A 10,883-nucleotide genomic window follows, 5' to 3' on the forward strand; every position below is an offset into this window, starting at 1 on the left:
GCAGAATGCCTAGCCGTTGAAAGCTGTTGTACACAAGTTCTATGGATTATGTACCAACTTCTTGATTATGATTTATCTCTTACATCCACTCCTATCTTTTGTGACAATACTAGTGCTATCTGTTTATCAAAGAATTCTGTGCATCATTCTAGAGCAAAGCATATAGAAATTAAACATTCTTTATCCGTGATCATGTAGCAAAAGGTGACATTATTTTAGAGTTTATTAGTACTGATTCTCAACTTGCTGATATTTTTACAAAACCTCTTTTGGAAGAAAGATTCTGCCTTCTCCGAAAAAAGATTGGCATTGTACCAAATTTGTAAATCAAATATTTCCTTGAGTGTTTAAAATATTTTACCCTATGATAGAATATTTTATTTCCTTACTTATATGTGATCTAATTACTTTTCTGTGTAAGCATAATTATTGCAAGTACCGTCGATCAGTCACTTCTGAACCATCACTTCCGTCTGAACTTGGCCTTTCCATTAACCAAGGCGTCTCTTCGCTCTTCCCAAAATATTCAATAAAAACCCTCCGTCTCCAATACTCCTCTCATTCTCTACCAAACAACCCTTCACACCATGGCCAAAAGAAATCCCTCCTCTGCAACCAAACACAGTCGAAGGTTCCAAAATCCTCTTAACACTGAAGAGCCTGTGGATGTGGAGTCGTCCATTGACTCAGATTTTCTCAGAATAGACAATGAAAGCAGCGAATCATTTGAAAATCCTCCCATTAGCAAGAAAAATGCCGGCAAGAGACCCATGGAGCAAACCCCCAAAAAGGCTGCATGCAAGAAGGGTAAAGTGGAACGCTTGGAATTTGGTCCCGAGGACAAGCTAATCTTCTATGGCCCAAGTGAAAGGAAAGTTTTGAGTCCTACAAGTCAAAATTTATGGCTTATGGACGCTCTGTAAGTCTCTCTCTTATGAAAAGTCTTCATTGTGATGTGACTGCAATTATCGATTTTCAGCACATTTCCCCTCTCTTTGACACTATTGGAAACTCTGTGTATGAAGAACCTATTAGAATGTTTTATGAAAATATTTTCGTGAATGATAAAGATGATTTGGAATCTATGGTTTTAGGGACTAGAATTGTTTTGGACTCGTACCAATTTGAAAAGATCTTTTCCTCCAAGTTTAGTGGGTATGATGTGTTTGTCCAAAATTCTTGGCCCAAAGACTTTGAAGTGTCTTTTGATGAAGCAAAAAATTTTCTATCTGATAACCCCCTGACATTGGCCCCAAAAATCTTAAGTTTGAACACCGTGTCTTGGCCCACATGATTGCCACTACTCTTCTTCCCAGATCTGGGCCCCTTAGCTCTTTGTCCACTAGAGATATATTTGTCCTTTACTGTCTGGTTAATAATAAATATCTTGATTGGTCTATGTGGATTCGTCATTATATGCTTGAGAGTATTAGGGACATATCCTCCTCTACTGCATGTCTGCTCTATGGTCTTCTCATCTCTCATATTCTAGAAGTCATGAAAGTAAACTTGGCACCCTTTACACCCAAGTACATCACCAGTACTTATGATAAGACAGCCTTTTCAATGATGGGGTACACTCTGGATGATGATGGATGGGTCAGGCGAGCCAAGGTTGAAAGTGCTCCAGCGCCAGTTGAAGTCCAAAATGATCAACCAACTTCTCAGTCGACTGCCTCTCAGAATCTTCAACAAATTCAATATTACCTTGATGGAGTCAAGCTGCTTCTTGTTGAGATGAAAGAACATGTAGATAAAATCAGGGATGTAACCAAGGATACAGGTACAGATGTGGCCAAGCTCAGGATGGACATAAGAGCCACACGGAGACAAGGAACTAGGGCTTTCAATTCTATGAGTGAAAAGATGGACAAACTCGTCAAGGACGTTGAAAATTCCTATGACTCCTTCTGCACCAAAGTGATTAACACCCTCAAATACTTCCTGGGAAGAGGTTAATGCATTTTGCCATGACGTTATGACAAACAATTATTTTGCTTATGCTTATTTTTGTTGGTGGTTTCTCTTAGATTTTTTTTTGGGTCTGTACTAACTAAGCCTCTGCTGAAGGCACTACTTTTGCTACTCTAACCACCTTATTAGATTGTACTTTTTATCCTATATTATTTTGTGTGCTTTTCTTTCCTTTTTGATTGATGTCAAAGGGGGAGAAAAAAATATGAGTAAACACCACCAGCAGGAGGACTTGCAATTACAGTTATTCAGGAGAAGATGGAAACAACATAATCTCAGGGGGAGCAACATAACTCATGGGGAGCAATATCTTCAAAGGGAAGTATCTTAAATTACTGTTTACTCCTTCTTGATTGTCATCATCAAAAAGAGGGAGATTGATAGGTTTAAGTTCAAGTTTCAGTGATGACAATATTATCTTATGATATATTTGCAGGACTAACAAAAAGGAAAGAATGGAGATGCTCAGCAAGATGTGATTGCTACAGGATTCGAAATAGCAAATAATGATCAATCAGGATTCGAATGATGATGTTGTTGCTACATCAATTGTCAATCAAGAGAAGCAAATTTATTCGGCCTTAATCAAAGGAACTTAGATTGCCAATCATGGATACTCAAATCAAGAAGCTCGCCAGCAATTATTCTGTGTCCAAAATGAAGCTCACTCCAGGCGTAAATGGCTCCTTAATTCAAGCTGTGACGAGGAAAGTCACAATTGAATCTGGACTCTTCAAAGAGCAGGATTCGAAGAGGCACCCCTTGGGTCAAAACCCTTTTGCAAAGATCTCGTGTCTATGATTTCGCTGAAGACTCAACGACTCTTTTTTCTCCTATAAGAAGGCCGATACTTTCAAGAAGAAGACTTGCGCAACTACATACATTGTATTCTAAGTCTGTCTACTTCTTAGTTCAAACACTGTAATCTTTAGTTATCAGTGTCTCACAAGATAGACATATCTAGAACACAAAAGAGAGTTGTGTCAATTACTCAGAACTCAAAGTGTAATACTGTTCGTTGGTGGTGAACGCGTTAAAACCATCTGTGTTGTAACATTTTTAAAGATCTTAAGGGAACCCTTGTGACCTAAGGGAAACTGGATGTAAGTACTATAACGGTACCGAACCAGTATAAATCGCTGTGTTATTTACTCTTCTTTAATTCTTACTTTTATTCTACATTGTGATCAATCAACTAATACTTGTGTTAGTTGATTAATTTTTAAATAGTCAACAATTCACCCCCCCCCCCCTTGTACGTTCATGTTTGTCGACGCAGCATATGCTCTTGGTAATGGACTTGGGGTCAAAGGAGCAAAGAAGAAGAGAATGGTGTACAACCAACCTAAGATCAAGTGGGACGCCTTGACTAAGGGAAAGGCTTAGGAGTTGGGGGAGAATATGTTGGTTATGGAGGCCTGGAGGAGCAGTGGGGATGCGAGTAGTATGTGAACAACAACAACGAACTGCATTGGGGAAACTGCTATGGAAGTATTAGGGGTCTCGAAGGGTTATTCGGTCGGCCACAAAGGAGACTGGTGGTGGAATGCGGAGGTCAAAGGAAAAGTGGAAGCTAAGAAAACGACGTATTTGAAGCTAGTGGGGAGAATGGACGAGGAATAGCGAAGGTCGTATAGGGAGTGTTACAAGAAGGCGAGGAGAGAGGCAAAGCACTCGGTCACGGCGGCTAAGACTGCAACTTTTGAAAGATTATATGAGGATCTTGGGGGCAAATGAGGGGATAAGAAGTTATACAAGTTATCCAAGATTAGGGAGAGAAAGGCTCGGGACCTGGATCGAGTGAGGTACGTCAAAGACGAAGATGGTAAGGTATTGGTGGAAGAGGCGTGTTTCAGGCATAGATGGCAGCAGTATTTTCATAGACTCTTAAACGAGGAAGGGGATATGAACATCGTGCTGGGCGAGTTGGAAAACTCAGAGAGTCGGAGAGATTTTGGGTTTTGTAGGCGTATTAGGCACGATGAGGTTGATGTGGCAATACGGAAGATGAGCAGGGGTAAGGCGACTGGACCTGACGAGATCCCAGTGGAATTTTGGAAAGTATCAGGTAGGGTAGGCATGGAGTGGCTTACTAGCCTGTTTAACGTCATTTTCAAGACGAAGAAGATGCCCGAAGATTGGAGGTGTATTTTGATGATTTCATTGTACAAAAACAAAGGTGATATCCAGAACTGCAATAACTATAGGGGTATCAAGCTGCTGAGTCACACTATGAAGGTGTGGGTGAGGGTGGTGGAGCAGAGAGTAAGGACAGGTATATCAATCTCTGAGAACCAGTTCGGATTTATGCCAGGACGGTCAACTACAGAAGCCATTCACCTTGTGAGACGACTGGTGGAGCAGTATAGGGAGAGGAAAAAGGACTTGCACATGGTGTTCATTGATCTTGAGAAGGCTTATGTCAAAGTCCCGAGGGAGGTGCTATGGAGATGTTTGGAGGTTAGCGGAGTCCCAGTAGTGTACATTAGGGTGATTAAGGACATGTACGAAGGTGCTAAGACTCGGGTGGGGAATGCGAGAGGAGACTCGGATCATTTCCGTGTGGATATGAGGTTGCATCAAGGATCATAGCTTAGCCCATTTTTATTTGCACTAGCGTTGGATGTGCTGACACGACACATACAAGGGAGGGTGCCATGGTGTATGTTATTTGCTGACGACATAGTTCTGATTGACGAAACGCGAGGGGGTGTTAATGCTAGGTTGGAAGTTTGGAGACAAACATTGGAGTCCAAAGGTTTCAAGTTTAGTAGGTCAAAAACTGAATACTTGGAGTGCAAGTTCAGTGATGAGAGGCATGAAGAAGAAGTGGAAGTAAAGATTGATACCCAAGTCATTTCCACGAGAGATAGTTTCAAGTATCTTGGGTCTATAATCCAAGGCAATGAGGATATTGACGAGGATGTTATCCATCGCATTGGAGCGAGCTGGATGAGATGGAGGCTAGCTTCGAGGGTTCTATGCGATAAGAAAGTGCCGCCTAGACTTAAGGGAAAATTTTACAGGGTGGTGGTTAGACCGACTATGTTGTATGGAGTTGAATGTTGGCCCGTCAAGAAGTCCCATGTCCAGAAGATGAGCGTAACTGAAATGAGGATGTTGAGATGGATGTGTGGACATACCAGGAAAGACAAGATCAGGAATGAAGTTATTAGGGACAAGGTGGGAGTGGCATCCGTGGAAGCCAAGTTGCAGGAATCGAGGCTGCTATGGTTTGGGCATGTGAGAAGGAGAGACTTAGATGCCCAGGTCAGGAGGTGTGAGAGGTTGACCATGTCGGGCTTGAGGAAATGCAGGGGTAGGCCAAAGAAGTATTGGGGAGAGGTGATTAGGCAAGACATGTTGATGCTTCACCTAACTGAGGACATGACTAGCGATATGAATGTGTGGAGGTCGAAGATTAAGGTGGTGGGTTGACAGATAGTTGTGAGTTGCTCCTAGGTTTACCAGTAGTACTAGTATTATTCTTGTTTTTTGGTTGAAAGTTACTTCCTTTTAGTTTGTTATTATATGTGGTACTTAGCAACCTCGTCCATTGATTTTGAAAATTACTATTGGAAATTGTTGCTCCCTGATTACTACTATTTGATGCTACTCTTCCTCCCTTTTACTGAAAGTTGTTGCTCGCTGATTGTTACTATCTGATACTACTTTTTATTCTTTTTTTCTTATCGTCTTTTGTCTCCCTCGTCTTTCTTTCCCCCCCCTTCCTTTTCCACCTTATCTTGAGCCAAGGGTCTATCGGAAATAGTCTCTCTACCTCCCCATGTAGGAATAAGGTATGCGTACATACTACACTTCCCAGACCCCACTTGTGGGACTATACTGGGTATGTTGTTGTTATTGTTGTTGTTGTGTTGTTGTTAAGTAAGTTATGTTGATAATGTTTATTACTAATTGAAATTAACATTAAAAAGGGCAAATTTGTCAAATTATATTTTATTTATATTTATTTTAAATGAGTGTAAAGAATAGTTACAAGAAAATCAAAGAGGTAGGCGTAATATTGTAAACCACAAGGGAGGTCAGTGCGATAAAGCGAAAGCTGGATAGAGGTCTCTGAAATTATCCGTTTATTAAACAGTTATATGTCTTGATAACCTAAGTTGGGTATTAAAATGGAGCTATATTCTATGAGCTGCAACAAAGATCAAGCTTGAAGAATGATATGAACCGTGCAGTAATTGAATCAGTCAATATCAAATATGTTTATTGAAGTGCTTCTTCGATTAGTCAATGACATCTCTTTTCAATCGAGGAACAAACATGATCGCTTCGTTTTATTTTTAATAAAATATTAAAGGATATTCCACTAGTAGAAGGGAAGTCTCAAAACAATGGTAAAATTATCTTTGTATGACCTATAGATCACAGTTTTGAGTCATGAAAGTAACCACTAATGTTTGTATTAGAGTAGTTTTTCTATATCACATCACTTAGGTACAACTCTTTCCTGGATCCTGCGTGAACGCGAGATGCCTTGTGCATAGAGCTATCATTTTTTATATTCCACTAGTTATAAACTTTTTTGTGATTTTGCTCCTCTTTCTATTTTGAATTTATACAGTATTTGTTCAAACATTCTTATTAGCACTTACTGTATTAAGAGTGGAAAATAAATTTAGCACAATTATTATAATGTAGAAAAACTTGTTCGGTCTCACAAGTGAAATATTGATAGGAGGAACTTTTTTATTTTATTTTTTATTCGGTGTTCGATATATGTATTGGTACCCGACTAAATTTGAATTCACGCCAGGAAATTCCATATTGGGAGGAAAAACGCTCCTTAATAAAGATGACTCCACACCCGCTCAAACTTGCCATAAAAGGACAGGAGGAAACAAGAGCAAGTTTGTCGATTTGTATTTCAATATTATTGACAAGGACCAGCGTTAAAAAAACAAAAAGAAATGCTAATGCACAATTAAAGAAATAGTGCACATGCTTATAAAAATAAATCGGGAGAAATTCAAAAATAGCCAGATTTACAAGTGGTCATTTAAAAATAGTCACACGTTCAAAAGTAATTAAATTTTAGCCACTTTTTATGTAAAGATAAATCTGAACGAAAACACAGTTCAAAATCCGAAAAATATTCCAGTATATTATACTGGAGTTCCAGCATAAGTATACTAGAACTCCAGCATAATATACTGGAGTTCCAGCAAAGTATACTAGAACTCCAATACTGGAGTTCCAGCATAAGTATACTGGAACTCCAGCATAACATATAGGAGTTCCAGCAAAGTATACCGGTCCAGTATAATATGCTGGAAGTTCATACACAGGTGCTCGAATCTCCAGTATATTATGCTGGAACTTTTTGCGTGTTGGAGTTCTAGCATAATATGCTGGAAGTTCATACACACGTGCACCGAACTCCAGTATATTATGCTGGACCGGTCTCTATTGCAGCAAAACAGTGGCTATTTTTCAATGACTTGGCAAACACTGACTATTTTTGAATGACCAGTCCAAAAACTGGCTAGCCCGTGCTATTTTTACAAATAAATCGCGTGGAAACTTTGGAAAAGGAATTTATGTCAGCCAAACCTTATTTTAATTAACGATTAGTAGCGGTGGGTGATTAAATGGAGTTGGTTGGGGTTGTAAACTATACCGACTCATTTCAAATTTGGCCATTCTTTTAAAAAAAAAAAAAATAGTGCATCAAGTATCACGCATGGTCCGGAGAAAGGTTGCACCCAAAAGGATGTGACATAGATAGCCTATCCTGGTTCAAGCATCAACGGTTGATTCTACGGCTTGAACCCGTGACCTATAAGTCAGAGACAACTTTTCCATTGCTCCAAGCCCCCAACATTACCCGTGGCCCTAGATTCACTAAAAAAAACATGAAGTCTGTCTCTACACTATTTGAAATTGTTCAAATTTTCTCCTCATCAAAATTTTGAACTATTCATATTCTTGCTGTTACTATATTGTCTCGTTTTGTCCTTATCATCCGTAGAGATCCAGCTCCAAATAAGTGGACTTCACATGTTTAAACTCTTTGAGAAAAATAAGTCCAAATTTACTCCTCTATTTTTTTACTATAGTTTAAAATTACCCTCAGTTATCATATTAATGCTATTGCTTCTTTTTTATCATTTTTGAGACAATGATGTGTTGAAAACTTTCTCTCTACCTTTACAAATAGGAGTAAGGTCTTCGTCAAAGGTGGACCAAGGATTTGAGCATCACGAGGCTCCACTTTAAAAATAAAATAAAAAATTATGCATGTAAGAAATTGGATTCAAAACTGGGTCATCAAGAATGTGAAGGTACTTTAACACTTCTACGAACCGGCTCCTCTGTCCAGATTTTAAGATTTTAGGGGGGCGCATAAAATATTTAATGGGTCCTCACTATATATATAGATATATATAAAATATATATACAATCTTTTTGCCGAAGATAACGAGTTCCGATGACCCCCACCCCCAACTTAGGTCCGCCTTTGATCAGCATACACACTACCCTTTTTAAACCACACTTTATATGGTTACACTAATCCTACTGAGTTAGTTATTGTGTTGTTGTAGTTTTACCCTTAGGTTGAAGCTTCTTAGTGGTCCCGAAAAAATGAGATTTTCTCCCAAGGACGGGGTAATACTCTATAAATCAAAAGTGTAATGGAGAATAAAGTTATTTAATTTCAGATTGTACATAAACAACTTGACCCCTTTTCCTTTTTGAAAAATACCAAATTTATGTACTTTAAAAAAAGAGAGAACAAGAAGAACAGAAAAAGACAAAAACCAAAAAAATATAAAGGAGAAAAATGGGAACATGTTGCCTCTATCATTTTCATGATCAACACCAAAGAAAAATATCCAACCAAAAATGGAGGAAAACCAAAACACACACCTAAATCAAACTCAAAAAATTCATTACTGGGGAAATACAACAGAAGAAGAGTATTACACTCTCCAAAATATCAAATCAACCAAATCTTTTTTCACTTCACCTAGAGGCCTATCCCTTTTCACAAAATCATGGCTACCAAAAAATACTTCTTCTCCTAATTATAAAGGTATCATTTTTATGGTACATGGTTATGGAAATGACATTTGCTGGATATTTCAAGAAACTCCAATTTTTTAAGCAAAAGATGGATTTGCTTGTTTTGCACTTGACATTGAAGGTCATGGCCTATCTCAAAGTCTCAAATCCTATGTACCAAATGTAAATCTTGTTGTAGATGATTGTATCTCATATTTTATTTCAGTCCTAACCAAAAATTCTGAATTCCAAAATTTACCAAGATTCCTTTTTGGTGAGTCAATGGGTGGTGCTATTACCCTATTAATCCATTTTAGGAACAACATTAAGTTAAATGGTGCAATTTTAAGGGCCCCCATGTGCAAGATTTCAGAAAATATGAGACCAAAATGTCCAATTCCACAAATCTTGACATTTTTTGCAAGATTTGCACCAACTTTGGCTATTGTACCAACAACTGATCTTTTGGACAAATCTGTAAAAGTCTCAGAAAAGAGAGAAATTGCAAGAATGAACCCAAATGGCTATATTGGAAAACCAAGATTAGGGACAGTTGTGGAACTTATGCATGTGACTGATTTTGTTAGTACTAAACTTTATGATGTAAGTATTCCATTTTTGGTTCTACATGGGAGTGCTGATGTTGTTACTGATCCAGAAGTGAGCAAGGAATTGTAGCAAAAGGCTAAAAGTAAAGACAAGACAATCAAGATTTATGATGGGATGGTACATTCCTTGTTGTTTGGAGAAACTGATGAAAATGTTGAGATTGTTCCTAATGATATGTTGGCGTGGTTGAATGAGAGATCCCGACTAATTTGGATTCGCGATGTGGAGTATCAAGCACTCCCTACCTTGAGTTTCTATGTTTGCAGTACTCGAATTTGAGACGTCTGATTATAATTGTAAGGATTCCAGCCATCTCACCCGCTCCATTGATGTTTTTAGTCCATTTTCAGCCATTTTCAGTTCGTTGTTTTTTAATTTTTCCTTTAAATATGCAAACCCGAGATTTTGGTTAAGGGTTAAAGATTCCATCAATCTGACCCGCTCCTTGGTGGATTTTTAATTCAGTTTCACTTCATTGTTATTTGGAGTGATCGATGAAAATATTGAGATTTGTTCGTAATGATATGTTGGCATGGTTGAATGAAAAAAATCCTTAGTTGAAGCGTACAATGAATACTATCAAAAGTATCTAAATTCATTTTCTAGTTCCATTTTCCTTTTTTCTTGATGCATTTGGTGTTCGGAAAAGTACGGGTCAACTAATCCAGATTCATGTTGTGTTAGATCCATTAAAATGAGGAGTACTTCCTATCTTGAGTTTCTATATTTGTAGTACTCGAATCCAATATGTCTGATTAGGGTAAAGGTTCCGGCCATCCCATCCGCTCCTTAGTATTTTTAGTCTATTTTCAATTTGTTGTTGTGTAATTTTTCCGTTAAAAATGCAAATCCGAGATTTTTGTCAAGGATTAAAGATTGGATCATTGCGTACAAATGAGAAATGTCTTACAACCTTTTTTGGTTAATTATATTGTTGGATGATGGTGGAAAGCATATTGTTAGTGCTAATGCTTGTGAGTAATTGTGAACACTTTGTAAAAGCGAGCAACTAAAGTATAGTATATTTAGTTAAATTCAATATCAGATCTACGTTTCGCTTTGCTGTTGTGTCCTTTGTCTGTCATGAGTTAACATATTTGAGTAGAATACAAAATTGGTTAGTCGGTTGAAATTAAATTAATTGCATTTGCTAGCAAAAATATATATAAAATATGTATTTTTTTGTATATAATACACATGTATATAAAAAATATACTTTCTGTCGACTTTTATTTTTAAAAGCGGCTAAAAATATATTTCTCTAAATATTT

General features: G+C 37.8%; 1 pseudogene; it reads left to right on the forward strand.

Annotated features, from left to right (window-relative positions):
• The first annotated feature begins 8,789 nt into the window (after positions 1-8,789).
• LOC104101266 (caffeoylshikimate esterase-like) lies at positions 8,790-10,221 on the forward strand (annotated as a pseudogene).
• Positions 10,222-10,883: the final 662 nt, after the last annotated feature.

This window comes from Nicotiana tomentosiformis, chromosome 11, assembly GCF_000390325.3.
Source record: "Nicotiana tomentosiformis chromosome 11, ASM39032v3, whole genome shotgun sequence".
Lineage (NCBI taxonomy): Eukaryota > Viridiplantae > Streptophyta > Magnoliopsida > Solanales > Solanaceae > Nicotiana > Nicotiana tomentosiformis.